The 25,495-nt window shown below is 39.1% G+C and overlaps 1 protein-coding gene across 1 annotated transcript in view; it reads left to right on the forward strand.

The window, feature by feature from the left end:
- The window catches only part of LOC143371201 (uncharacterized), a 184,311-nt gene that overhangs the window by 14,610 nt on the left and 144,206 nt on the right, over nucleotides 1–25,495 (forward strand). The window lies entirely within an intron of this gene.

Below are 25,495 nucleotides of genomic sequence, written 5' to 3' on the forward strand. Positions count from 1 at the left end.
AGAGGTATAAAAATTTTTTGGAAAAATATTCATGTCTTCAGGTTCCTTTTTCTCCTAAAAATGATTATATAATCATACTATATAGTCGAAAATTTAAATTTTAATTCTTAGTTGTCCTGGGTGCGGGATAGTGGTCTTTTGATTAACTAAACACAAGTGTAAACAAATTTTGGAAAAATATTCATGTCTGCAGGTTCTTTTTTCTCCTAAATAATCATATAATCATTTTTATGAGAAAAAGGAATCTGCAGACCTGAATATTTTTCCAAAAAATTTTTACAGTCATGTTTGGTTAATCAAAAGACAACTATCCCGCACCCAGGCCAACTGAAAATTAAAATTTAAATTTTCCGCTCCGCGCTACTATTCAGTCCGTTGAACGCATGCAAATGAATCGGCCTGGAAATGGAGAAGTGACATTTTCGTGACATTTGCGTGAGACACTTCAACCGGCTACGGAAAATGATAGTGGGGCAGACACAAGTGTATCAGAGAAGTTTATAACGAACGAACAATTTGTTCGCACAGCTATCAAAAATCTACAAGACCGTGTCGGTGCTTTTCCGTAATTTATAGCAGGTACATTAGAAAAACTGTCTTTTTATCTTTATAATTCTTCTTGAACGGGAGCATTCCTGGAAAGAGAAGACGTTTCCAGTTTCTTGGTTAAAGTGGTGAAACGGAATACAATTTGTAAGAGATTTTACAGCAAGAGATGTGGAAAAATCCGACTAATTGAAAGTTAACAAGCCCGTTATAAAGGCCTCGCAGCCGATCGAAGTGAAACCGTGACGAAATATCACGTAGCCCCGTTTTCTTCGAATGATCACGATGCAATGCCGCCTTGTAGGTGCCAACCTCTCAATACACACCAATTAAAGGCGTATCTGCCATTTTTACCTATGCACTGCTTCCTTCCTAATAAAATATTCACCGTGAAACGTACATCTTCCTTTTATTTCAAGGCATTCGGTTTCTTCGACCGTCCGAGTGACGCTAAAATCTGGCCACTTTCAACGTTGCGGTAAGATTCCAGTCGCATTTTATCAAACAGCAATTGTTTAACGAGAAGTCTTGAAAGGATTAATTTTAAGAATAAATGTGCTTGAAATTTCAAAGAATTCTTAGGTGTTTAATAGCATTGTAAGTACTCCCACGTTTCTCAAGACTTCTAAGCATGCGGCACCCTCTACTAATCTAGTAGCTAGTAAAGGATGTCGAATGCTTAAACATTTACTTAAGGGGTTGTGCCTAGTCAGCTTTCGAAAACGAACGCGATTTTCAAGAATTTTTTGTGGAATATCTACTGTATCCTTTATTACAATTATTCGCTTATTTTAAAAGTACATGTATGCAGCAACGCTCAGTATTTTTTTTTTATAGAAAAACATTAAAAAATGCACGAATAACTGTGTTAATATCGGTGAGCAAGATATTTCGGAAACCACTGTATCGAATGGCCTAAACTTTTGCAGACTTCTTTTATATACCAAAGACTAGTAGATGAACGAAGGATTTTTTGTTTTAACAAAAACTGTAGTTTTAATTAACGAAAAACGAACAATTCAGACATCGGAAAAGCGTGGTTTTGCGGCAAATGTTCGTCATTTTGTCAAAAAACGACTTTTTGGAAAAGCCTTAGTTCATCTACTGAATTCAACCATATATTAACAGAATGTTCTTGAATTTTTAATTTTAGCAGATCCGGCTCAGAGAGAACTTGCTCACCGCACAGCGCCTTTATTAAAACAGTTTCCGCGAGAATGGCTGTTATTCGTTCATTTTTTATTTAATGTTTTTCTATAACAAAATTACTGAGAGTTGCTACATATATGTACTTTTAAAATAAGCGAATAGATGTAAAAAAATATACAGTAGATAATCCACAAAAAATTCCCGAAAATCGCGTTCTTTTTCGAAAGCTGACTAGCCATAACCCTTTAAGGGGAGGTTCCGGTCTAGAGCCCCCCAAAATAGGTGATATTTAGGAATTAATTAAAGGAAAACTACTATATATAATTTAATGGGGTTTGTTGCATTGCATTAAGGATGTCTTAGATTATATGAATATATTTTTGGTTTTATAATTAATCATTGCAGACGACACTGGCGAGTCGTTAAAGTCAAGGCGTCAAAAAATTCATCCAAATCGGTGGGACCTGTATCTCCAAAAGTTATTATTCGATTCGACTGAAACTTTTTTTATTTTGAAGAATATACTTCTGGCTAGAGGGGAAACCAGAACAAAATACAAAAGTGACATTTTTTTAGAAAATAACAACACTTGAATTTTGAAATCACTTTTTCCCTATATTCTTCACCCTTTCAAAGCCTTTGAAAATTATAAATTTTCAATTTTTTGTATTTTTTTCTGATATCCCCCTAGCCAGAAGTATATTCTTCAAAATAAAAAAAGTCTCAGTCGAATCGGATTATAACTTTTGGAGATACAGCGCCCACCGTTTTGAGAACACTGTTTAGAGAAAAACGCGTTTAAAGTTTTGATACACGTATTCCTAGAAGGTTGGACATTCGAAAAATGAAATAAAAAAAAATCGACTTTTATCCCGAAAGGTCTCCTTAAGCTAAATAAGTAGCGACTATGAATACCGGCCCTAATGTTACATTTGAGAAATGTCGAAATCTCGAGACTCCAAAATTCTCAATATCTGAAATAAATTGGAGAATCCCGAATTTCAGCACCCCAACGCATCTGACAGTTTTAACCCTCGTCAGACGGGATAGGTACAATTGTAACTTTTGCGTTTTTAAATTGCGTTAACTTTTGTTCGAGCAGCCGGGGAGGGCCGAAGTTTCGTGACATCTCTAAATTTTTGGTCTAGATTCTATAGACCAAATTTCAGAAAAATATCTCAACCCTCTTCCGAGATAGGGGGTCGAATCGAGGGTTGCATCCATAACAGCGTTATAGGCACAGTGGCGCCCTCATATATTTTGTATTTAGATAATGCAAGAAAAAAAGAATACAATTTTTTTTAATGAAAATGTTATTTCATTATAAAAAAAGTAAAAAAATAGATAATTTACATTATAACAGAAAATTTGGGAATTTTTTTTATTGATTTTCATTGAGACTAAATGTTATCAATTTGTCGTACAAATTATACCGACAGTATAATTTGAATATTCATGTAAAATATGTGAGGGTGCAATTGTGCCTCTACCGTCTGTTAACTTTGCAAAATTGTGCCGTCAGACGAGGGTTGAACGCTTGAAAGAATCCGGATTTGAATAGTCCCAGTGTTTATTAAAAATCTGCAACCATCTACAATATTTCAGAAGTTGTAGAATGAACCAAAACACCCAGAACAGGAGAAATACTGAAAAGTGGTGAAAACGAATAATGAAAGGACAACAAGTGTTCAGAAGGCCATAAAATACGCGTGAAGGAAAATGGCTCCATATTTCAGGCGTATTTAAACGCGTGTAACGTAGGTACATGTAGTAAGTGAAGTAACAGTAACCGATTTCAGTCTTGATCAAGGACGGCGCGTGAATTCGAAAGGGACGTATCAGGTCACGGTCATCGCGAACCAGGGTCCTTCCTCCTCGACATTCTGGCTGCGACAACCTCGACGATGGTTTTCAGTCTTATTACGCGCTTATTGCATCGGAAGTGCTGTGGGGAATGTGAAGGAAATAAAAGCGCAATAATGTTGGAACGATTGCTTTACCGTCTCGTTTTAGTGAAATATTGCAAAATTGCAATACCGCAAACTGGGGTGACTTTGCCCGCCCCGGGGTGGCATTGCCCACTTTTCGGAAAAATTTTATTTTATTTTATTGGGAAGTAATTAGAACATATGGTGTTTTGTAATCGATAGCAATAATTTCTCCAATAGCAGTAATTTTTCAGTCAGAGTAAAAAAAGTGGGCAAAATCACCCCGGCGGGCAAAGTCACCCCAGTTTACGTTATTGCAATTTTGAAATTTTTCATTAAAACGAGACGAATATAACAGATGATAAAAAAATAGTCAAAATTGCAACAAAAAAAACGCGCACTTCTGTGTATTGAGTAATTGTGTGAACGCACGTGTTCCTTTATTTTTTCTTTTTTCGCTCGAATCATATATCTGAATTAATAAAGTAGAGAGTATGTCGTTTGCATATATATTTTTATTATCGTTGAGGATTTCATACGTTGTTCAAGATAAGGTAGTAGGGTAAAGAAAGTAATAGAGAGTACTCAGCAAAACGGAATACGTTTAGTAAAAGTCATCATTCTCATAATCAGATAGTCATACAGTGAATTTTTATTAATTGTTGGGAACTAGAATGTGATTCGATTAAACGGTTTTCTCAGTTATGCAAACCTTATGGCCACTTGCATAATTAGTTATCGTTCCTTAACATTTACTTCAAATAAATTGTCAATTTTGTTTACGTCGTTTATTAAATGTTCCTAATTGTTACTTGCAAGTAATTACAATTTTTATCGAGGGGTTATTTAATATTACCTGGCGATTTCTATACGTTTATAGATTATTAGTGTTGTAGATAATGTTTGTATTTGTGTAGATTAGATTCCAATCGGACAATTTAATTAGTGGTTTGGGATGAGTAAATCTAAAGGCCGTTTGCTTTTGAATCTTCTGGGTAGGCTTGAGTAACAGTTTTTTGCGAGAGGATTTGTGTGGCCTATTTTCCTGTTTTCTGGTGCGCGTTGGTGTACCTACAGTGACTCGCATTAATATTCGGACACTTTTTAAAATCGCATAACTTTTTTTAGAATTGGTCCAAACGACTTAAGTTTTTTTTTGAGAAGCTAGAAGGATTAGTTTGCTAACTGACGCGTTTCGTCGTTTTGAAAAAAAATGTATTTGGTTGGAATAGGGAAAAGAATAATAAAGGTCGATTTTTAAACTTTTTTTTGTGAGCTTGTAATGAAAATTCAAAAAAACCGTTTGCAGATTGCAGTAAGTTGTATACGTGCCTAAAATTTCATCAAAATCGCGAAAATTCCCGAAATCAGCAATCGATTTCGAGCAATCGAAAATCTTCGACCTTATTCTGCGATCTTTAAACGTTTGTAGCTCGGAGCACCGTTAACCGATTTTGATGAAATTTTAGGCACGTATACAACTTACTGCAATCTACAAACGGTTTTTTTTTAATTTTCATTACAAGCTCACAAAAAAAATTTAAAAATCGATCTTTACTATTTTTTTCGCTATTCCGACCAAATACATTTTTTCTCAAAACGACCAAATACGTCATTTAGCAAACTAATCCTTCTAGCTTCTCAAAAAAACGCAAGTCGTTTGGACCAATTCTAAAAAAGTTATGCGATTTTAAAAAGTGTCCGAATATTAATGCGAGTCACTGTACTTATCGTTTAATTTCCTCATTCACAGTGGGAATTTGTAGCGTTCTTCTTATATCGTCATTTCTGATGTATTGTCAATAAAACAATGACAATCAAATGGCAGGTGTCATTGAACTCCACTTACATAAATAATTTCCTAAACATATATCGTGTTTCTCTTGTTGGTCAACAGAATTTCGAAGAATTTTGTGATAACGTCGAGTTCTGAGGCGGATCAATAAAAATTTCGACAGGTGTTCCGGAACATTTAATTTGCGATTATGAATGATAGCTTTCAACTGACTTCTGCCAATGAATTTGTAATGAAAGAGAAACGAATACCAGATGTATTCTTCTTGCAAATATTATAGCAAAATGTCCGTATCGGGGAAAAAATTGTGCCATCGGAGGATACAATTCATGAAAGTGGACACGTGGATATCACTCTCGCGGTGTCCGATAGCTTCGGGCGATGAAAGTCCACATTCCCTCGTATTGAGTCCTCCGACCAGGTCCTAATTTCACGAACGTGAATTCATTCGTGTGTTCGGGCATGGAAAATATGTCTTCCTTCCCGTTAATCGTCTTCATTCCTTTTTTAAACGCTACTTTCATAATTCCGGGCAATCTTACTTTCTTACTCCGAAAGATCTACCTTCTATTCTTGTCACAGTTTGTACGCAGGGACAATGATTCATATACCTACAAATCGAAATTGCAACTGCTTTTTAATAGAAACAGCAATTTTTTTCTACGTTACTTAATCTTCCACGATTTCCGTATACAAATTGCCTCGATTTACAATTTAGAATGTCACACTCTGGCGCATTTTGTTACACTAGAATAGCGTCCCTAATTTCAGAAGGAAGCATGTATTGTCACATATGCAAAATTGAAGATGATTATAGATTTTTGTGCGCTGAAATAGAATCCGCAAACCGTTTGTCGCCATCACCCTCAGTTTTCGAGAAATTCGATTTTGAAAAAAAAATGGAAATTTTCAACTTTGAACATTTTTTGTGGCGAAACAGTAATAGTTATTCGGTTGCTTGTTGCGCCAAATTATTCCATGAACCCTCCCGAATACAACGATATAAGTAATTATTGCACTGTGAACATTTAAATGTGTTTAAACAACGATCAAAGGGAAAAGTACACCCAAATTTCACCCATTTTTGAAGATATCTTTCAATTTTTTTTCAAAACTAAGGGTCTAGGAGAAAATCTGACTATTCCACGCGACGCGGCAGATATTTTTCCTTCGGAAAGCATCAACAGAAGTGGAAAAACACATTTTGTTTTCAATACAGAAGCGAAATAGTTTCGCAAAACGTGCGGCGGCGACAGTGGTAGTCAACGGCGGCGCGCTATACACTGCCGCTCAACGTCACACAATCGCTTAACGCGCGTGAGTACCACTGTCGACAGCACACGTTTTGCCAAACTATTTCGCTTCTGTATTGAAAACAAAACGTGACTTACCACTTCTGTTGGTGGTTTCCGAAAGAAAAATGTCCGCTGCATCGCGTGGAGTAGTCAAATTTTCTCCTAGACCCTTAGTTTTCAAAATATATGGCAAGATAAGATATCTGCAAAAAATTGGTGCATTTCGGGTGTCCTTTTCCCTTTGATCGTTGTTTAAACATATTTAAATGCTTATAATTCAATCATAACTTATATCGTTGTGTTCGCGAGGGTTCATAGAATAATTTGATAGAAAAATTTGCATTTTTTTTCAAAATCGAATTTCTCCAAAACTGAGGGTGATGGGGATAAACGGTTTACGGATTCGTTTTCAGCGCACGAAAATCTATAAGAAACGACTATTGAATGTTACAGAATTGTTGGACAGTGTTACCATATCCCGATATGAAAACCAGAGTCGCAAGAACTTATTATTTTTTATGTATATCTTGACATTATGCAACTTCTGCTTCAAAAATATTTTTGTAGAATATATAGTTCCGAAATTCATTAAGGTAGTTAAAATCATCATGTATAAATTTGGCATCAAGGAAATTCAGAAGTCCTTCCTTATCAGAATTGCGAGGCGGTTCGGTACGCCGTGCTGGCATATATGACGTCACTTGGCTTGGATTGGCTTAGCGTTGGTATGACGTCACGGCTTCACCAATCATATATAAGTGTTCCCCTTCTCCTACGCCGTACGGCCAAAGCGAAGATATGTACGACGTCATATCGGCCAGCACACCACCATTTATCCAGCACGCCTGGCAACCCTGTTCCTTATTTACTTCAGTAAATTATTCTTCAGAACTTAGACCTTGTTACTTTCAATGTTGACACCAATTCCATTATCAGAATATATTATACATCTTTTCTATTACTCAAATAGTCAACAGTTGATTCTAGTTGTCACATTCAAATTATTCTACTATTGGGTTAATTCCATAATATGTGCTTGTAATTATGAAACTGGCTTAAGTCGTACAATTTTTAGTTTTCGTCCTCTGCGTTTGCGTACGATTAAAAATTCAAAAAGAGCGATAAATTCAATTATTTATTATTAATTTCATTATTACTGGAATACACATATATAAATTAGGGCGGAGCGGAAAATTTAAATTTGAATTTCCAGTTGGCCTGGGTGCGGGATAGTTGTCTTTTGATTAACCAAACACAACTGTAAACAAATTTTGGAAAAATATTTTGCAGGTTTTTTTCACCTAAAAATGATTATACGATTATATGATTATTTAGGAGAAAAAGGAACCTGCAGACACGAATATTTTCCAATTTTTTTTACAGTTGTGTTTGGTTAATCAAAAGACAACTATCCGGACCCAGGCCAACTGAAAATTCATATTTAAAGGACAATGTTAAGTCGCAGGGGGGATTAGTAACCTAAGAGCCTACAGTGTATGCTATACACCGTTGGAAAGATCTCGCCAAGATGAATCGATTGATACGACTTTTAACTTCGAAAGCAGATGGGATCACCTCGAAAAATGATCTCAAAGTTCGAGATTTTGCGGTTTTGAATAAAAGAAACCGGTAGTAAAATCCCATCCGGCCCAACGGACCTCGGATAGGCACCTGAGGAAAAATCGAGGGATGTAAGCGATACTCTAGCAGGCTGGGCGGCAAATGTGCCTCATGACCTTAATTTCAGGGCCGTGTTGGGCCTGCGTTTGCCCTGTGGGCCCCTTTCCTATGAGGCCCAGTACGAAATCGCCAATGGATTAGTGGCATAGGGCAAACGCAGGCCCATCACAGCTCTGAAATGAAGGTCGTGGGGCACATTTGCCGCCCCAACCTGCTAGACCATCACTTGCATCCCTCGGTTTTCCCTCAGGTCCCCACCCTCGGTCCCTCGGGCCGGATGGGATTTTACTACCGGTTTCTTTTGTTCAAGACCGCAAAATCTCGAACTTTGAGGCCATTTTTCGAGGTGATCCCCTCTGCGACTTAACATTGTCCTTTCGCCTATACAGGGTGATTGGCCCGAAACGCCTGATCCACCTGGCAACCGTGACAAGGTCAACCCCCCGCGGTGTCTCTCCGAAGTTATGGCTTTCGACCCCCGAAGGGGTTGGAGTACCTATTAAGAAGTGAGAAATCTTCGAATTCCTCATTTCTCATCAGATCTGTGCGAAAGCGACGCCAATGGATTCCTGACGTTCCGTTGATTAAAATCATAGCCAAACATCATGCAAATCGGACTATTTTGACACAAGCTATTCCTTATGTAAAAGTAGTCCGATTTGCATGATGTTTGGTATGATTTTAATCGGGAGAACATAAGGAATCCATTGGCGTCATTTCCCTTTCGACACGATGAAGAAAAGAATCTCTTAATACGCTGTAATGGATATTTCACCCTCCACTGCAGGGGCCTGACCCCAATTCGCTACGTTCGGCCCAAGATTCGTACCTTTTTCCGGAAAAAGCCATAAAATTCGAGTGAGGCACTGCGAAGGGCAGCCACGGGGTGACGGGCACAGCTCCAGAAATACCCTGTACCTGTTTAGGAAATAAAATAATTCTTTATTCTTTATCGTATGGATATGGAAGTGTCGCCGATGGATTCCTTATGTTCTCCCGATTAAAATCATGCCAAATGCCGTGTAAATCGGACTACTTTTACCTAAGGAATACAAATAGCTTGCGTCAAAATAGTCCGATTTGCATGATGTTTGGTATGATTTAAATCGACGTAACGCCAGGAATCCATTGGCGTCGCTTTCGCACAGATCTGATGAGAAATGAGGAAGTCGAAGATTTCTCACTTCTTAATAGGTACTCCAACCCCTTCGAGGGTCGAAAGCCATAACTTCGGAGAGACACCACGGGGGGTTTACCTCGTCACGGTTGCCAGGCGGATCAGGCGTTTCGGGCCAATCACCCTGTATAGCATCGCTCCGCCCTAATATACATCCGTTGAACCATGACCAGTTGGGCTCGTTAACTATACTTTCGTATTAACAATTGCGAAGCATACAGCCTGAAGCTTTTGCATTTTCGTCGCACCCTCTGACCGTTAGATTGCTATCAAGATGTTCCAACCGTAAACGGAAGGAACGCTTTGTTCACCGTGGAATGTCTCGATGACAGATCGCACGCAATTGCTCTTAACGGATCGCTCGAACGCCTCGTGCGTTCTAAGCCTAAACAAAGCCATCGGTATGCCAGGCGCAGTGTAATTAAAGGACTACAAGATGTACCGTCAACCGCAGTCCACATTAGCTTCGCTCGCTCCGATCGACGACCCAGATTTTCGCATTATCTTATGCAACCGTGTTAATAAAAGGTCTGCCTAACGGATCGTGGCGTGACATCACCGGCAAACTTCCTTTCTCATTTCTGAATGATCTCTCTGCTTGCAAGAGTGACACAGTCCTCGATAGAGACATCAATTCAAGTTCACGGTGTCTGCTTCTGATCGAGGACTCAACGTCTGCTCTATAATTTATTTCCAGGGTCAAGCCTCTTCCTTGTCTTTTCACTGAAGCAACGATTTCGTTTGATAATCGTGTCTTCTCTTTTCTGTGATTTAGGTATGCACGAAATTTCTTTGGCAGTTTGGTTTTGTATTTTCATTAATGTCGATATTTTGCTTTGAAAATCTAGTTTTATTCTTTCTTTAATTCCGATGCCAATTTCCTTTGGCAGTCAGGTTTCGTCTTTTCTTTGAGAGAAGTAAACATTTGTGTCAACAACTAACTGTGAGTTCTCCTTTCTTCTTTAACTGTTAGGCAGAACTCTATTTCAACATTTACAGCAGCTACATCTCGGCCGTAATCAACACTCGTACACTTCTCCTCGTGATTAATACGACTGTTCTTCATTTTGACAAACTCGAGGGAGAGAATTCTTCACAAATTGTTGAAAATTAAAATTTTTCGCGTATAGGCAGATTCACTACCTTAAGGGGTTATACCTAATCAGGGATTGTTTTTTCTCAATATTTAGTTACGATTTTATCAACGAAAAACCGCCATTAGTGATAACCATGAATCCATTTTTCGTTGATATAATCGAAACTATGCAATGAAAAAAATCTTTCCGACATACAGGGGATTTTTGTATAGAAATTAAGCCCACAAAGTTTCAGAAAGATTGGTGTAGTGGTTTTTGAGATATCTTGCTCACCGTTTTTAAAAAGGCTTCTTAGATGTCATTATACTTTTATTATAAACTTAAATATTTTTCTACAAAAAAATTACCAAATGTTCTTTACATGTCGCTCTTTTAAGTGCAAAAAGTTCTGTAAAAATATATGCTTCCGCTTTTTCGAAAAAATTCGCCTCTTTTCGACCTCCTGACTAGGTACAACCCCCTTAAACATTTAAGGGGAGGTTCCGGTCTAGAATCCAAAAAATTAGGTGATATTTAGGAATTAATTAAAGGAAAACTACTATATATAATTTAATGGAATTTGTTGCATTGTATTAAGGATGTCTTAAATTATAGAAATATATTTTCTGTTTTATAATTAATCATTGCAGACAGCCGTATGAAGCCGTTAAAGTCAAGGCGTCAAAAAATTCATCCAAATCGGTGGGCGCTGTATCTCCAAAAGTTATTATCCGATTCGACTGAAACCTTTTTTATTTTGAAGATTATTCTTCTGTCTAGGGTGGGGGAGCTAGAAAAAATTACAAACATGACATTTTTTTAGAAAATAACGACACTTGAAGTTTGAAATCACTTTTCCCTGTATTTTTCGTCCTTTCGACGCCTTTGAAAATGATACATTTTTAAATTTTTGTAATTTTTTCTAGTCCCCCGCCCCCTAGCCAGAAGTATATTCTTCAAAATAAAAATGTTTCAGTCGAATCGGATAATAATTTTTGGAGATACAGCGCCCACCGTTTTGAGAACACTGTTTCGAGGCCCATGCATTTGATGTTACTCAAATGCCTATAACTTCGTGAATTTTACGAATTTCAACAAATCCTTTTAAACACGTTTTCCTAAAAGGTTGAACATTCGAAAAATGAAATAAAAAAAAATCGACATTTAGATCGGAACCTCCCCTTAATGAACTGTTAATGAACAGAAACAAGAATATATGTAGCCAATATTTTTTCATGCTCCACAATTTTGCTTTCCCAATGTTCCCTTATTTGTACAGTCGTTGCTTCATATTAATCCGAGCCATTTTTGTGTCCCAGGCGAAAGTTCAGGCTAACTTAAACGAAAATTTTCTAATCTTCTTTTTTGTCCTTCCAATTCCCTTCATTCTTGGAAAATAATTTTTTACGTTAAGTAAACATCGTTCTTTCTTTGATTCGAATAAAAATTCTGTTTCCACGTTTGAACCTATCATTTTTTTTTTAATCACGCTGTGGAAAATAGTAATTTCATACAGTATAGTAATTTAGCCAGCAATTTTGATTGTATTACTGTCCTTAGACTGTGCCAGTTAATAGCCAGGTGACATTGATTTATTATAGTAGAATATTCAGTGCAACGTGCTGTTACAATAGGAATTTCAACGCCATTCCCTGCAAGATAATGTCGCAAACCTAATGTATTCTTCTTGCTTCGCGATCGATTTGATTTAGACTTATTCAAACCCGCCATCCTGTGCGGCAGAACTAGTTTGTGTAAAAAAAAAAATCCGTAAGCTAGAAACCCATTTACGTGTTTTGCCTGCACGCCGGTCTCGTGGCCTCAAAGATCGACGACTCGCCATGAATTCTGATTTTCCGCCAGCTCTGTGACAGTTATGTCCTGAAAAAGTGTTCGCCAGGCTCCTACGTCGATCTTATTAGCATTGCGCTTGATGCTTGAACGCATTCTTTGCCCATGAAGGTAGGTAGTTTCTTCAGTCCACTGACAGTCAATTAAACGTCGCACAGTGTAACGAGTATATAAGAAAAAAAAAATAAATTTTCCATTAAGATGCAGGTATCTTCATGTAATTGATATGTTAATCATATTTGTACACAAAGAAATTAATTTTTAACATAAAATAATTCATTAAAATATATTTTCCAACGTAATTTTTATTAGTTAATCATATCGTGCATACTTTTGTGAAACAAATAAAATATATGATTTTTTAAATACATTTAAACACAAATTAGTAAGAAACATATGAAACGATTATAAAAAAATAAAATTGATTTTTTATATAATTCGTATTGATAATAAATTTTAAATTATTCATTCTTATTGTGCATCTTCATCACTATCAGTTGAATCTGAAGGAATTCAAAGCTCAGTGTCTTTTAAAAAATAATTAATCTACTACAGATTTGCCTAATTTTTCGTTTTATTGTGTGTATTTCTTCTTATGTGGGAGCACTCGGGAGCAGATAAAATTTACACCAAATTAAAGGGCTCCAAAAGAACTAATTGTAGTAAAAAAATTAAAGAACCGATATGTTTCGTTTTTTTTTAATTCTCTCCAGAAGTTAGAAGATGCGACAAAAAATGTAATAATTTGAGTCACTGGTACGTATCCATATCTTCAAATGAAAGAATTTTTAATTAATAAAACGAAAGAAGGATATATTTTGCTTATTTTCAAAAAAAAAAGAAAGAAAAGAACTTATAAATACAACAAAAAGTGGGTAAATATTTTCTGTGTGTTTTCCCGAAGCCGAAAATTCAGAAAATTCTGAAACTTTGTGAATATGTAGGGAATTTCCTCCTGATTACAAGGCAATTTTTGTTCCCTACCCAAATTCACTCGAAGGGGGTGAAATTAACCCGCGAAAATTCGGCTATTTTCCAATTTTGTGTTATAACTCGCCAAATGTAAGAGATAGAAAAAAAGTTTCCAGACAAAAGTTACTTCTTTTAATTAGATCTGTCATTTGCTAAAAAAATTATTTCACAGTTCACGAGTTATAACAGAAAATCGGAAAATAACCGGATTTTCAGGGGTCAATTATACCCCCTTAGAGTGAATTTGGGCAGCAAACAAAAATTCCGTTGTAATCAGGGGGAAATTCCCTACATATTCACGAAGTTTCAGAATTTTTTAAATTCCCGGGTTCGGGATGTTCCCTTGTAAGTTACGATGGTCTTATATCGAAGGACTGTTTACTACCAATTCATGAACTGAGATACAAAATTTAAAAACTCAAATTTTTTTTTTGAATACGTACCACACCGCACAGTGTCTTTGTAATTATTTCATGTAAACAAAGGTACAACGGATGTCATAATGAAACTAAAAAGGATTTAGTACCAAAAGTACACAGGAATACTTTTAATGGATTCATATTTTACTAAATGCTATGCATACTTATTAAATGAAGCACTTTGCAATAGAAAAAAGTGTAGTAGGTATATAGATCCCAAAATCAGAAATTCATATAATTTTACGAATCTTGAATTCTCCTGGTCTTATATGGTTTAATGATAGCAGTCTGTAATTTTCATTTGGTGGCTCCTTAGGCATACTTGCAATTAGAGTAGAAATGGTTAATTTCGCTATCGACATTCAATTTCGATATCGAATTTGCTGTAGCAAAACGTCGAATAAGAATCAGCACTCTCTCTTTCGAGAAGATGTCGGAATATTAAATGCTACAAAAAGAAAGAGGAAGAAAGCAATGAAACGGTTGTCGTCTCGCCAATACAGACCCGAGTCTCTTTCCTCGTCGATGTGGCGGAGAAAGTAAGCGTAAGAAAGAAATTCAAGCGGTTCGCAGGTATTTCTGTGACACAGGAGTTCCTTAGTTCCTGTAATTCAATTTCACAACTGCTGGTTAGGTAACAACATTCAGTTGGACGTCAGATAATAACAACGAACTCGGGAAAATCGACCTCCTGTCACACTTCACTGACCTTTACTTTTCCTTTATTGCTAGAAGTGATTAATTTAAAGACAATATACCTTTCTTCCGCCCCTCTGTAAACGAAGAAACGAGAAATGAAATTTCCCTTCATTTCTATGAAAATTTATGTAATTTCATATACGAGGTGATAACAATAACTATTTATCGTATGAAAAGTGTTTAAAAAAACCTTCGAGTGATGGACAATAACTTAGTTATTAATAAATATTTTTAAACAAAAAAATTACGATGCACGGTACTAGATGCAATCCTTAAAAGGAAAAAAGTTTTTTTCAGAAATATGCTATAGCTTTTGAGTAAAAAATTTCCAAAGACCACCCTTTTTCGGCCTCCTGACTGAGCATGACCCCTTAAGTAATTTCGAAGAAACTATTTCAAATTTCTAGAACGCGTCGGTTTTAAAAATCTTCTGAAGTCACTCATATCCTAACTAGAATCTGTTCGTGTTTGTTAGAAAAATCCAAGAACACAGAGGAACATCTAAAACAGTTAAAAAAAAACACAGCCTAAAAAAAAAGGCAAGCCTGACACTCAGCTCAAAAATATTATAAATATGATTTAAATCAGGAATTAGGCGTTTTAAAGTGACACGTATCATAGATGACAATCGACAAGAGAGTTAATGTATAAAAAATTTATTTCCCAATGAAAAACTGTTTAACACAATACGCACAATTTATTTTCTTTCAATTTAAATCTTTATTTTTTTTTTTCGATTGGCGGTGTTCTTTTACTCGTGTTCGAACGCTTGGTTCGTGTGGTAGTTGACGAAACGGGCACGTATGAGCGGGGCATAACGATTGTGGGAACGCAGGAACGGGGACGATCGTGAAACGACTGATCCGAAAATGGTGGACGATAATTCAGATTTAACAGGCCCACGCGTAGATGGCCAAGAGATTAGTAAGTCCCCGCCTAATTTCACAGTTAAGAATGTAAGAATACGTAGTGATTCTCTCGCTGGTGAATTCTTCTCGCAACATCGTAACACGAAAAACTAGTTGGCCAAGACCAGTTTTCTGAATTTCTTACAGGATCATTCTCCGGCAGTTTTGACTGGGCAGGCGATATTTTCGACGTTCTGATCGTTTCATATTCGACGCTTGAACGAACGAGATTCAATAAAGTAAATAGTGTCTTCATAAACTAGCCACCGAACGACAGGTCGTCATAGATTTTTGGAGAAGAACCGTTTCTTTTTATTGCCGTATCGTGAATGCTAAATTCCCTTGGGTTTTATCTCTGTTTCAAATACCGTCTCCCGTAATTCCGAAAATAACCACTTAATTAATTTGGAAAAAGTGTAATTTCGAATTGAAACAAGCAAATTTGGGTTTAGAGCAGGCCTTCCCAAGTAGGGGAAATGCACTCCTAAAACAGATGTTTCGGTTCTCCCTCCACCGGTGCGGCTTCAGCTAAGGTGGGACGACTCCTACAACCCTCTCTCCGAGGAGACAGTGACGTCGCTGGGAAGCATGTTGGGCGCTTTAGGGCGAAAGTACCAAATGTGTCAAATTTTTGTAGGAAATTTCATGATGACTTAAAAATAGTAGAAAAAATTAAAATTTAAACTAGCATTTCAAAATGACGTAAAAAGAATTACAAAAAATGTATTACATATATTGTTAAATTAAAATTTAAACTAGTTTAATTTAAACTAGTTTAAATTTAAATTTAAATTTTTTAATTTTTTTTTAATTTAAACTAGTTTAAATTTAAATTTTAATTTTTTAATTTTTTTTTAATTTAAACTAGTTTAAATTTTAATTTTTTAATTTATTTTTAATTTAAACTAGTTTAAATTTAAATTTTAATTTTTTAATTTTTTCTTAATTTAAACTAGTTTAAATTTTAATTTTAATTTTTAATTTTTTTTTAATTTAAACTAGTTTAAATTTAAATTTAAATTTTTTAATTTTTTTTTAATTTAAACTAGTTTAAATTTTAATTTTTCCTACTCTTTTTAATTCATTATGAACTTTCCTCTAAAAATTTGACACATTTGGTACTTTCGCTCTAAAGCGCCCAACATGCTTCCCAGCGACGTTACTGTCTCCTCGGAGAGAGGGTTGTGGGAGTCGTCCCACCTTAGCTGAAGGCGCACCGGTGGAGGGAGAACCGAAACATCTGTTTTAGGAGTGCATTTCCCCTACTTGGGAAGGCCTGTTTTAGAGGGTGCCTTGGAATTATTAGTATCATAATGATAGAATATACTTTCCTTATTAAACGAAAACGCATTTTCAGGGGATTAATAAATTGCAACGTCATCAGCATTATCAATAGCATTAACGAAGTCAAAAATAAATTGTGAAAGTGGCCTTATTTTTCACCCAGCGCTGTGGTTATCTTCTTTAACCCGTTAACTGCGGCAGCTCCTTTTATGGATTTCACATTTGGCAGTGGGGGACAAATGGACTCTATAAGTTTGTTAGCTTAATTTTATTAGTTTAATCTCCAAGTGGTTGATTGGTACCTGATTCGAACAAAAAGTGATCCTTAGTATCCAAGGAAAGTTCAATACAATACGTATCGTTTGCTTGGGTTCGAAGGTAAATTATACATAGACCATATACAGGATGCCCCAGGAAGAACTCTGGTAGCATTTATTGTTGGTATTTTGATGGCCAACTAATTCCCAACTTGGGGATACTGTGGGCCAACCAGAAATGCTACTAGGGACAGGTCAATATTGTGGGAAGTCATAGTATCGATCATTCCAAGATGAGTAGTTCACATGTCGATTGCTCAGTGCGCAAAAATATTGTATGTCCACTTTTAGCGTATTCGAGAAAATCAGGTGTAAACATGCAATGGTACAATAAGATTCAGGGGCATACAATGAACAAAAATATTCCTTTTCACAAATTTATGTGGGTAGATATAAATATGATTTTTATACAACATAAAGAAACAGTCAAGGACTATTTGTTGCATATAAAAGGCTAAAATTCACAGAAAGTGGACATGCAATATTTGTGCACTAATTGTAAGCCATCGATGCACTGTGTTCTGTTCCGAAAGGTTTCTGAGATAGAGCTACTGCAATGTACCTACAGCTGTGAAATCATGGATAACAAAGAAGTATTACATACTGTATCTAATATTTATTCTTCACACGACAAATTTGTTAGTATGTAATGAATTGTAAAAAATTCTACCGTCAACATGAATGCACTTTGCAATTTGTGTCAGAACATGCCGCGTTGCTTGCCTCAGAAGGGAAGCGCAAGTGTATCAGGCTACTGATTTTGGTGAGACTTGGTGCACTGGTAGAAGTCGTCAGCCAGTTTAGGACTATAATACACTTGGGGTCAGATACTCAATAGTTTTCAAAATATTTGTACTTAAAGTTCCAGCATTATGAGAGATACAATTTATATTGACTGATCGGCATGAGCCGCTATGGTAAAATAGTTCTCCGCATGTCGCCCACACGGTGGGTAGGCTTTGGTACCTTTGGTCCTGCTACCGCTTTAACTGTTCTTTCTTATTTCTTTGGATGACATCTCTTGCGCGTAGGTATTGCTCCCGCACTTGGGCATTAGTCATAAACCTCCTCCTGCGCCTCGTAGTCCCAGAATTCACTCTCATCCTTTCCCCATTACTCGCACCCACTGCCTATCAATAGCTGTCATCTTCCTGTTATTTCCCAAGGCACAAATGATCACCTGCCATCTATGTATCCACTGTCGGCGATCGGCAACAAGCCGCAAAGAAAGGAGGAAAAGAAGAAAGGAAGAGGACCATGAAATCCTTCGGCAAACTACAACCTTGGCGATGTGCTAGATCAAACGAACCGCGAGATCTGTTATCCGCGCGTGTACGTAATACCGTTGCTCGTGGTTGATCGTTGTTTTAACGACCTGCCGGAGCACAATCGACCCACAACCCGGTGTCCTTGGCAACTGGACAACGTCATCGTCGTTTACCGTTGTAACGCGGCTCTCGTCCTCTGTATCTTGTCACCTTCTTCCTGCAGCTGTTTCTCGTTAGCATACGTTTGTAACTATGCTATTTAATGACCTTTCTTCCTCGATTTCCGCGAACAGTTATCACAGTCAATATTGTTGTTGCGTTACTCGTTATTAGGTTTGGCTCTTTGTTCATGTTTGGGGGTTGCAGAAGGTGAGTTGTAAAAAATGCTTCATGGTATTCAGAGGCGGTTATTGCCTTAGTTTCATTTCTTCATACAGCAAGTAATTTGCAGTTGCCATGTTAGGTGGCTCATCCTGTATCCGAGTTAAGAATTAACGCATCGTTCAAGTATGAAAGTCATGTCGATTGAAGGGAACACCTACGCAGATTCTTTTTCATCTGCGAATAAATTATCGACGCATCCACGAACGCGGAAGATATTACAATGCCAAATCGTTGCAACCGACCACCATATTTCTACGCAAGAAGAAAGTCAGGCGAACGAGTTGTTGCTGCAACTGGTTTGTAAAGATCGTCCACTTTGTGATTGTAATAAGCGTCCTTCCATTCCTGCGATCGCAGATTAAAAAGCCGCGTTAGAAGATTTTCATAGTTCCCAGTTATGATGCAACGGTGTGCTGGTCAGTGCGAGCAGATGTGACGTTTCACTGAAATTCAAGGCGAGCGTGTGAACTGAAGATGTTAGTAATGATTATGGACACGTCGTTTCGCAAATGCCCGGAGATGAACAGTTATACACTGAATTGTACCGCTGGTGTAGTTTTTATACTGTCACATTTGTCAGAAAAGAACACATCAGATAAACGTTATCGTCCGCCTAGGGAGAACGCACTGTCGAGTTTCTTGAGCGACGCTATTGTTGCATAGTACTCCAGCAGTAGCGAAGCAACGACTAGAAAGTACTTGGAGACTTATCTATCACGCCATTAATACTATTCTGTCAAGGATCTTTTGGTGTGTACCTAAACTGTTTATTCTACATGCATTTTCTTTGATTAATGATATGGAGAGATCTATCTCAGTAGTTAAAAAAAAATTAGAAATTGTAACTGGAATTCCTTTGTTTCTTGTAATTTTTTTAACTGTTTGAAAAGTTGAAGTGGAGGTACAATTGACTGTGTACACACCAGAAGAATATAGTATACTTATTATATATACAGGGTGTCCCACTAAGGAGTGGACAGCGCGATATCTCTTAAAGTATTGTCGATAAAAATATAAAAAAAATAGGGAATTGCATGGTTCGAGGGGGCCCATTTATTAGCGCGAACGAATTTTGTTTTCGATTATTATTTTAAAAGATACGATGGTCAAGTTCGGTTTTTCAAATGGAACTATTTTTTTTGAACACCTGAGTTGATAGTGCGTTCCAAGACAAATTCAATAAGCTTTAATGTATACACTTTATTTCCACTGGTTTTTAAGATATTGCGCTTGCAAAATTACTGATTTTCACTGGAAGAAAACCCTCTGGAATAGGAAGGACCGGGGTCGGTCTTACTGGCGCTACGGGTGGCATTGCCTGTTGAAACTGATACCTACCTGCCAAAGGTCTACGACAGGGTTCGCAGGCCCAAAAGCTGGACAATTCTTTTCCGTCAGAAATGCTACTTAGGTAGGTACATCTGCGGTATCGAGAAGCGCATCGTTACTTTTATTTCGCACTTGCTTCTACGCTCGGATGGCCGGTTCTTTTGGGAGGGATGCAAGTTGGATTGGTTAGGTTAGGAGGAGTGAAAGTTGCTAGACTAAATTTCAACCATAGGGAGCAGATTGTGTCAAAAGAAAAGAATTGTCCAGCCTTTGGGCCTGCCATTTCTGGCGTAGACCTTTGACAGGTAAGTATCCATTTCAACAGGCAGTGCCACCCGTGGCGCCAGTAAGACCGCCCCCGGTTTTTGCCATTCCAGAGGGGTTTCTTGCAGTGAAAATCAGTAAATTTGCAAGCGCAATATCTTAAAAACCAGTGGAAATAAAGTGTATACATTAAAGCTTATTGAATTTGTCTTGGAACGCACTATCAACTCAGGTCTTCAAAAAAAATAGTTCCATTTGAAAAACCGAACTTGACCATCGTATCTTTTAAAATAATAATCGAAAACAAAATTCGTTCGCGCTAATAAATGGGCCCCCTCGAACCATGCAATTCCCTATTTTTTTTATATTTTTATCGACAATACTTTAAGAGATATCGCGCTGTCCACTCCTTAGTGGGACACCCTGTATATATAATAAGTTAACAGTAAAGCAAAGCATACTTTTTAACCCCCCTTTGTGTAACAGCATTTCTCGTAGAAAGATGATCTCTAGGCCTACAGTTAATGCTTTTCAAAAACTCACTTCTAGTAAACCATTTTTTGACCCGATTTCAAGTAGCTGAATTACTACAGTTGTAATATTAATCTTAGCAAAGTGTTATTGTTCATACACAACGGATAAAGAAGTATGTAAGTACATACTGCGAACCGCAGCATCGCGGTGTTCTTGTAATCAGGAACAACACTTGACAAGGATCACTCTTTTCAACGATCACGAATAACGATGGTAAGACGAGACGAGACAGAAGCATGGCTGTCGCCTGCAAGGCAAAAGAATAAAGTCCATGATCCAAGAGGAACGCGGAATAGCAATGCGAACTAGATGTCTCTATGAGCTATTAAATAAATAGAATGAACCCGTGCCACGGATCAGTAAGGCCGCGCGCAGACTTGAGCACGAACGCGGAGCTGGTAAGCCGAGGCCGAATGAGCGTGCAAGTGTGGACGTTGGTCGTCGCGGGACATGCGGCGAACGGCACGAGGCACTTCGCATGCCCCGAGCCGATCCGAAAGTTGTCGGTCCATCAAAGAGAATTCGTGCTCATGTACGGCGACGTCAACAGCACTGACCTTCTTCTATACATGTTTGGTTGGATTATATGGCACTGGCTGTTCAATTTAGTGGCTGAAACAAGGGTTTCACACTTCATACTGCTTAAGATGTGTGTACATATGTACCAGCAGGGCCCCCCCACAGCTCTAATAGAACGGCAACCACTAAGGGCAAGATGGTGAGGCAGCTACCCCAACCGTGGTTCGGTGGTGACCGAACCTTGGCATGTTCAGTCCGGAACCGCGGAAGGGTAGCGGTGTCAAGAGAAAGAAAGTAAGAATGGAGTTAGCGCCCCAAGCGCTTAGCTATACCGGTGCACCGGCTTCTGCACACCTCTTCAGGAATGCGGAGTGCCGCTAGGGGCGGGTGGTGACCACCCCATTCTTTACCGTGCCTCGCTATCAGATCTCGTAACAACATATCAGATCTAATCTAATCTGGAATGGGTGGGGGGGGGGTGTCCCGGGGCTCTTTTTTTCCTATGCTTTCGGGATTAAAGACCGTAGGTCGAGGGGGGGGGGAACAATGGGGCAGAGTTGCAATATAGGATAGCTGTGGGAAGTCTCAAGAAACAGGAATGAAAGGGTGGAGTGCCAGGGAGTCGAGTCAGAGGGAAGGACAGCTAGCCTTATGAGGGTAAACAAGCTGTCATCCCAACAGGCCGGAGGCATCGTACGCGCGTGCTCGCGCAGTCCGAAGGCTTTTAGCGGGGACGTGAAGTGGACCCGGCAACTCCGGGTTCAGGACGACATGTAAAAGCGAGCTTACGGGGTGGATAGGAGATCTGGTAGAGCGGCGTCGAGACACAGTTCCAAATACCGCGAATTCATTTAGTGACGGGCTGGTACTGTCAAGGCCGGAGAGGGTGGCTTGCACAACGCATAATGACTCCGGCGCACCTACGCGTGTGTCTTAGGTAGGGATCGCCCACCCTCGTCGATGGTCACCCCCGTGAGTAGGGTCCGTCCGCAAGCTGGCCCGGGCCTATAAAAAGCGGACGCGTACCCGACAAACGGGGTAGAATCCTGGCGGGTTAATGCGTACCATGAGGAGGCGGCCATCTAAAGCCATTCCCTCCTCCCTTGGGAGGAGGCCCTTTGTCCTGGGCCGTGCAAGGTAGATGGTGTAGTCCCCTGGACCAGGTGGCAAGTTGTCCCTTCCTGCTGGGCTCCGGCCGTTGAAGGGAGGCTCTTGGACCCCATGGCAGCGCAGGGGAAAGAGATGCGGCCACACCGGGCGGCGCGGTCAGCCCTGGGGGAACTCCCGCTCTCTGATTGTTTGTACACTCACTGGCCGCATGGCCCGAGTGACGCCCAGGACCCCGGCACGTGTCGCATGCTCCTCCCGCTATAGGTCGCAACTAAATCGACTAAATCAACTACAAGGGGTTAACTGTGTCGCGGTCATCGCATGGCGAGAAACATACATGCTTCTGGTTTCTCGTATGGGACTTGGGTTCAATCAGGTGTCCCCTACATATACATATGCATATATATGTTATAAATGTATACATAATGGCAAATGTATACAATCGCATTTCTGGAATGGGGAAACAAGTACGGACAGCTTCATGTGCGTGCATACTTGAAGCCCCGATATACCCTCTTGGCTTATAGATGTCATTGTTACACGTCCGAAACCAATATGATTTCGGAACGTAACGGGATCATGGCCCCGTCGCCTCCGACGTAATCGTAATCCCTCGTGCCGGTCACGCTTTTTGAAGCACTGTGCGGGGCAGGTGGATTGGCATTTTAAAGATCGAGGAGGAAAAGAAGATGTGCGTTTCCGTTTTGGGACCGTCAGCCAGACTCATCCCCAGTAGGGCTATAGTTAACGGACCCTGCCTTAGACACACGGGACTGAGAGGAAATAACGTGGAACTTGTATATGTGGGAACGAGATTGGAAGTTAGGACTTGTGAGAAGAGTAGACCTCTAGCGGCGCTGGCGAAGACTAACCGGCGCGACCCATGGTGGGGCTGGGATGTCACAGTCATAAATGTTGTTATTTTATTGCACACTAAAACACCTGTTTTTAAAGAGCTACAATTTAGTTTACCTGAAGGTATCAAAAACGGTTTATCACTCGGAAAATTATTGAAACTTGATTTTCATACGTCCACAAATGTCCAAATGTTTCCCTGGTAATGCGATAGGAAACGAAATTATAATAATTCATACAATCACTGCTGTGACAGTCACAGCAATATCATTAGGAGTGCTAATCTGAAATGGTAAATGCACCATTGCACTATTAATTAGTTTTAAACAAATACTGCTAACTGGTGAAGGAATATCAGTTGCAACTTGCAAAGCAGGGCTTCGCGGAAAGTAGTAGGTATCATTTTTAGATATTTAACCTTTGGTAGCATCTAAAAGAACACTGAAATTTTCTTCCGATATTAAAATAAAATTTTTTAACATGCCTGGTTCTTTTTCAACACATCATTGAATAAAAAGAAGTTCACGTTACTTAATCGTCTCCTGTTTGAATACAACCGTGATGACCACCTCCGCCTTCGAGTTTGCGCGTTTTTATTCTTCTTCAAAAAACTGTACAAGACAATGAAATTCGTACAAGCCTCAGCTTGCCTTACCTTGCCTCAGCTTGGCTTGACTCGTGCGGGACGGACAGAGCGAATAATCCGAATTCTCCCAGCCCGAGGCATTCGGTTCGGCCTCGGCTTACCTCATTCGCGTTCGTGCTCAAGTCTGTACGCGGCCTAACATGCGTGTGCACTGTCTACATCCGGCTGCAGTCGTTTCATACCTATAAATATCCTTTCTCCTTCGCACAGTCCTAAATCAGACGGGGCCGATCCTTGTTCTCCGCGCTTCTCTTCCTCCCTAAACGAGCGTGGAACGAAATTTAACAACTTACCTGACGCACCGTGTGAAAACGTTACGCAAGATGCGTAGAAAGTTGTTTGTCATACATGAACGATGGTAAAATCGAATAGCTGCAGCGATGGAAGTCGCGAGAACGTGGAAATCGTAATAGCGGGAACGTTGCAGTTCGTTTTCCGCGATTGATGGAGGGAAAGTGATACGCATGCTTTGAAACAGCGAAAAGAAGTAAGGAAATCGTGAAGTTGTCGCTACGTGTTGGTCAGCTGACGATGAAGGTAGTCTAAGTCGTACTGTAAAAAAAACATCGAAAACCAGGACAGAAGGCAGGATATCTGTCATCGGAAGAAAGTCCTGTATTCCAGGATGATTCACTACGAGGATAGCCTGGCTGTTAAACAATAGCCGTAGCGAAGATGAGCGCTCCTCAGCAGTGGCATATCTTCTACGAGTAGGAAGCAGATGGGGGCACTTGGGAAACACGCGGTAAGGTAGGAAGTCAGGATTAAGGAGTAGTTCATTGACGGGTACTGAAGAGGCGGACAAAATAACAAAGAAGGCTACTTCATCCACACCACACCCTCATTGAAGGATACCTGCCTGTGATCTAAACCAGTTATATAAGACAGAAATGTGGACTAAGTCAGTGAACTCGTCGCTCACTGAGGCTAGTCCTGAAACTGAGTCACCAAATGGTGCCAAATATTTTAGTTGTTGGCTTTCAAATAGCCCAAGGCTTTGGCATTGCGGCATGGTACTTCCCAGGGACATCACATCAGCGATTTGTCGGGCTCGCTCTGGTCACTACGCTTTTAACGAATCTCTATTCAGAATAAATCTAGTGAGCAGTCCATTTTGTGAATGGGGCAGGGCGTTGCACAATCTTAACCACATTTTATGGCAGTGCCCCCTTTTGGAATCTCACCGGACGCAGTTGATCAAGGAACTATCGCAGCGTGGCTGGAAACTTCCACTTAACATAGACAATTTTTTATCAAAACTCTATACATATAAGAGAACTAAGAGCAGTCTGTAGACTTTTGACATATATAGGCGGAGCGTAAGCTGAGGGGGGTGTAAGATTCGCGGTAAGGGGAGCGATACAGGCAAATCGGGTAACGCAGTGGTTATGCATGCCGAATGCTTCCGAAGCTAACCCGACGTGCCTGTATCTGACTTCTGCCTTTTCCCCTCCAAGCCTACCGTTCCCCTCGCCGAAAGTCCCAGCTTC

Source organism: Andrena cerasifolii, chromosome 7 (genome assembly GCF_050908995.1).
Source record: "Andrena cerasifolii isolate SP2316 chromosome 7, iyAndCera1_principal, whole genome shotgun sequence".
In the NCBI taxonomy this organism is placed as follows: domain Eukaryota; kingdom Metazoa; phylum Arthropoda; class Insecta; order Hymenoptera; family Andrenidae; genus Andrena; species Andrena cerasifolii.